Genomic DNA, 5,365 nt, shown 5'->3' on the forward strand with positions numbered 1-5,365 from the left:
CACACACTCACTGGACACACACACACACACAGGATACACACACACACACAGGACACACACACATGCACGCTGGACACACACATACACACACATACTCTGGACACACACAAAGGACACACACACACTCTGGACACACACACAGGACACACACACACACACACACACAGGACACACACACACAGGACACATACAAAAACTGGACACACACACAAAGGACACACACACACACTGGACACACGCACACTGGACACACGCACACTGGACACACACAAACACTGACACACACACCCTGGCCACACACACACACTGACACACACACTGGGCACACACACACTCACTGGACACACACACACACAGCGGACACACACATGGCACACACACACACACACAGACAGATTGGACACACTGGACACACACTGACACACACAAACACTGACACACACACACACACTGACACATAAACAACAGCTCAAACACACACACACACAGCAGACACACACGGGACACACACACACACACACACACAACTCTGTTCCAGACATTATTATGAGCCGTCCTCCCCTCAGCAGCCTCCTCTGGTATGTACTGTCCTATATGTGAGAGAGCTCCAACAAGGAATTACAATGTATGTATTACTTGTAATACCTGCAAATGGCAAATAAACTACTAGAACTAGAATATTACAGGAATATTCTGCAAATGTTGATGAAGACGTCACTCAATCCACCCAAAACAACATGCAGTCTTTCCACAAGACTCCCATGAAGTTATAGTGTGACGTTATGAGTTGACATTAAAGTAACATTCTCAGAACATACTGCACTTGTTTTATACTGTTTTAGATGGATCCTCTGTTTATCATCTTGTTTTATACTGTTTTAGATGGATCCTCTGTTTATCATCTTGTTTTATACTGTTTTAGATGGATCCTCTGTTTATCATCTTGTTTTATACTGTTTTAGATGGATCCTCTGTTTATCATCTTGTTTTATACTGTTTTAGATGGATCCTCTGTTTATCATCTTGTTTTATACTGTTTTAGATGGATCCTCTGTTTATCATCTTGTTTTATACTGTTTTAGATGGATCCTCTGTTTATCATCTTGTTTTATACTGTTTTAGATGGATCCTCTGTTTATCATCTTGTTTTATACTGTTTTAGATGGATCCTCTGTTTATCATCTTGTTTTATACTGTTTTAGATGGATCCTCTGTTTATCATCTTGTTTAATACTGTTTTAGATGGATCCTCTGTTTATCATCTTGTTTTATACTGTTTTAGATGGATCCTCTGTTTATCATCTTGTTTAATACTGTTTTAGATGGATCCTCTGTTTATCATCTTGTTTAATACTGTTTTAGATGGATCCTCTGTTTATCATCTTGTTTTATACTGTTTTAGATGGATCCTCTGTTTATCATCTTGTTTTATACTGTTTTAGATGGATCCTCTGTTTATCATCTTGTTTTATACTGTTTTAGATGGATCCTCTGTTTATCATCTTGTTTTATACTGTTTTAGATGGATCCTCTGTTTATCATCTTGTTTTATACTGTTTTAGATGGATCCTCTGTTTATCATCTTGTTTTATACTGTTTTAGATGGATCCTCTGTTTATCATCTTGTTTTATACTGTTTTAGATGGAGCCTCTGTTTATCATCTTGTTTTATACTGTTTTAGATGGATCCTCTGTTTAAACATTTAAACTCTTACAATAACACCGTTAAAATACCAATGTGATAATTTGTTCTGTTTTTTATGTTGAATAACAAATTGTACAATTATATATATATGCTCCATAGCTGTACAAGTAAACAAGGATATATTGTACTTTTCATAATTAAACATAATTGAAACAAGAAAAAGCCTGTTACTTGTGAAAACAGTTTGGTTATTGATTCTTCATTGCCTCTGCCAGTCGCAGGTTGATGTTTGTCATGAATCTTGACCTGGAGGCAGAACTGTGTGATTTCCTCTAGATATGCCAGCTACAAAGTCAAAATTGGATGTGGAAAATAATGTTGTTTTATGGTCTTAATATAAGGGAAGGATTAGCAGTGTGGTTAGGGTTGAGGTTAGGATTTAAATCTGTTTTTTTGTTTTACTTTGTGCCTGTGCCAACTAGTGACCTCTTTGCTGAACTGCCTCCAGGGTAAGATTCATGACAATAAATGCCAACCTGCCTCCCAGTCATCCCCTCCTTATCTTTACAAGGCTGCAGAACATGCAAGCTAGTGATGTGGGGGTTCTCTCATAACCCTCAGTCCCCAGGTGGGTAGATGGCAGGTTGAATAAAGAGAAGCTAGTGATGTGGGGGTTCTCTCATAACCCTCAGTCCCCAGGTGGGTAGATGGCAGGTTGAATAAAGAGAAGCTAGTGATGTGGGGGTTATCTCATAACCCTTAGTCCCCAGGTGGGTAGATGGCAGGTTGAATAAAGAGAAGCTAGTGATGTGGGGGTTCTCTCATAACCCTCAGTCCCCAGGTGGGTAGATGGCAGGTTGAATAAAAAGAAGCTAGTGGTGTGGGGGTTCTCTCATAACCCTCAGTCCCCAGGTGGGTAGATGGCAGGTTGAATAAAGAGAAGCTAGTGATGTGGGGGTTCTCTCATAACCCTCAGTCCCCAGGTGGGTAGATGGCAGGTTGAATAAAGAGAAGCTAGTGATGTGGGGGTTCTCTCATAACCCTCAGTCCCCAGGTGGGTAGATGGCAGGTTGAATAAAGAGAAGCTAGTGGTGTGGGGGTTCTCTCATAACCCTCAGTCCCCAGGTGGGTAGATGGCAGGTTGTATAAAGAGAAGCTAGTGATGTGGGGGTTCTCTCATAACCCTCAGTCCCCAGGTGGGTAGAAGGCAGGTTGAATAAAGAGAAAACAATAGGCTATAATACAAAATCCATAAATGTATAATTATTGTATAATTTCCACAAAACATTAAGGACACCTTTCTTTCCATGACAAACTGACCAGGCGTAACTCACTATTAGGAAGGTATCCTTAATATTTAGTTTACTCAGTGGTTCTGACCCTTTACATAACAGACAATCCTCTTTGCCGGGAACCTTCTTAAAACCTGTGGCGACTCTAGGGGCAGTATTTTCATTTTTGGAAAAAAAACATTCCCGTTTTAAACGGGATATTTTGTCAGGACAAGATGCTAGAATATGCATATAATTGAGTTTGGATAGAAAACACTCTATTGTTTCCAAAACTGTAAAGATATTGTCTGTGAGTATAACAGAACTGATGTTGCAGGCGAAAGCCTGAGAAAAATCCAATCCGGAAGTGCCCCATATTTTGAAAGCGCTGCGTTCCAATGACTCCCTATTCAGCTGTGAATGGGCTATCAACGAGCTTACGCTTTCTACGTATTCCCCAAGGTGTCTACAGCATTGTGATGTAGTTTTACGCATTTATGTTGAAGAATAGCCGTAGGCGGCTACATTGCGTAAGTGGTCACCTGATGCTCCCAGGGTGACTCTCGCGTAAAATACAGAGGTAGCCATTACTCCAATCGGTCCTACTGAAAAACTAATTGCCCCAACGGATATATTATCGAATAGATATTAGAAAAACACCTTGAGGATGGATTCTAAACAACGTTTGCCATGTTTCCGTCGATATTATGGAGCTAATTTTGAATATTTTTCGCTGTTTTCGTGACTGCAATTTCCGGGCAAATTCTCAGCCAAACGTGAAGAACAAACGGAGCTATTTCGCCTACAAAAATAATATTTTGGGAAAAAATGAACTTTGGCTGTCTACCTGGGAGTCTCGTGAGTGAAAACATCCGAAGTTCATCAAAGGTAAACGATTCAATTTGATTGCTTTTCTGATTTTCGTGACAAGGTTGCCTGCTGCTAGCAAGGCATAATGTTATGCTAGTCTATCGATAAACTTACACAAATGCTTGTCTAGCTTTGGCTGTAAAGCATATTTAAAAAATCTGAGATGACATGGGTGATTAACAAAAGGCTAAGCTGTTTTCCAATATATTTCAGTTGTGATTTTCATGAATAGGAAGATTTTCTAGGAAGATTTATGTCCATTGCGTTATGCTAATTAGTGTCAGGCGATGATTACGCTCCCGGATCCGGAATGGGGAGTCACAAGAAGTTTTAAGCACTTGAAATTTTCCCAAATGCTTCCACAATGATGCTTTCTCACAGCTGCTCCAGGGCCTCTTGGATTGAGGATTTATTATCTTCATTCTAATCACAAACAAAGACAAGATTCAAACAGATATACCTGATGGTCCAACACAATAGGGGAGGGGGGTGGCATAGGGAAGGTAGGGGAGAGGAGGGGGGGGCATAGGGAAGATAGGGGAGAGGAGGGGGGTATAGGGAAGGTAGGGGAGAGGAGGGGGGCATAGGGAAGGTAGGGGAGAGGAGGGGGAGCATAGGTAAGGTAGGGGAGAGGAGGGGGAGCATTGTTAAGGTAGGGGAGAGGAGGGGGGCATAGGGAAGGTAGGGGAGAGGAGGGGGGCATAGGGAAGGTAGGGGAGAGGAGGGGGGCATAAGGAAGGTAGGGGAGAGGAGGGGGGATAGGGAAGGTAGGGGAGAGGAGGGGGGTTATAGGGAAGGTAGGGAAGAGGAGGGGGGCATAGGGAAGGTAGGGGAGAGGATGGGGGCATAGGGAAGGTAGGGGAGAGGAGGGGGGCATAGGGAAGGTAGGGGAGAGGCATAGGGAAGCTAGGGGAGAGGATGGGGGCATAGGGAAGGTAGGGGAGAGGAGGGGGGCATAGGGAAGGTAGGGGAGAGGAGGGGGGGCATAGGGAAGGTAGGGGAGAGGATGGGGGCATAAGGAAGGTAGGGGAGAGGAGGGGGGATAGGGAAGGTAGGGGAGAGGAGGGGGGTATAGGGAAGGTAGGGGAGGGGAGATAAAAAGGAAAGACTTCCTCCATATCAGGTAACCAACCTCAAAGTCTACCCTCACCAACTTACCATACTGGCTGAGTTCTGAACATCCCTCGCTGTCCTCTGATCCTGTCAGGTAGCAGCCTCAGTCTACCCTCACCAACTAACCAGACTGAGTGAGTTCTGAACATCCCTCGCTGTCCTCTGATCCTGTCAGGTAGCATCCTCAGTCTACCCTCACCAACTAACCAGACTGAGTGAGTTCTGAACATCCCTCGCTGTCCTCTGATCCTGTCAGGTAGCAGCCTCAGTCTACCCTCACCAACTAACCAGACTGAGTGAGTTCTGAACATCCCTCTCTGTCCACTGATGCTGCATCCAAGTCTACTTGGGTCTCTTTCTGGTGTCTCTGTCTTGAATATTTAGTGCTTTTTCAGTTATTTTCCAGGCTGACTGAAAAACACAAAAGATGCAACATATATATAAGGGTAAGAACAAATCCACATAT

The 5,365-nt window shown here is 43.1% G+C and overlaps 1 protein-coding gene across 1 annotated transcript in view; it reads left to right on the forward strand.

Annotated features, from left to right (window-relative positions):
• Positions 1-146, forward strand: part of LOC139421759 (NLR family CARD domain-containing protein 3-like) — a 19,662-nt gene extending 19,516 nt beyond the window's left edge. Inside the window, exon 8 of the mRNA XM_071172878.1 lies at positions 1-146. This exon is cut by the window's left edge and continues 684 nt beyond it. The gene's annotated coding sequence lies outside the window, so the exon portion shown is untranslated.
• Positions 147-5,365: the final 5,219 nt, after the last annotated feature.

Source organism: Oncorhynchus clarkii, chromosome 12 (assembly GCF_045791955.1).
Source record: "Oncorhynchus clarkii lewisi isolate Uvic-CL-2024 chromosome 12, UVic_Ocla_1.0, whole genome shotgun sequence".
Taxonomy (NCBI): domain Eukaryota; kingdom Metazoa; phylum Chordata; class Actinopteri; order Salmoniformes; family Salmonidae; genus Oncorhynchus; species Oncorhynchus clarkii.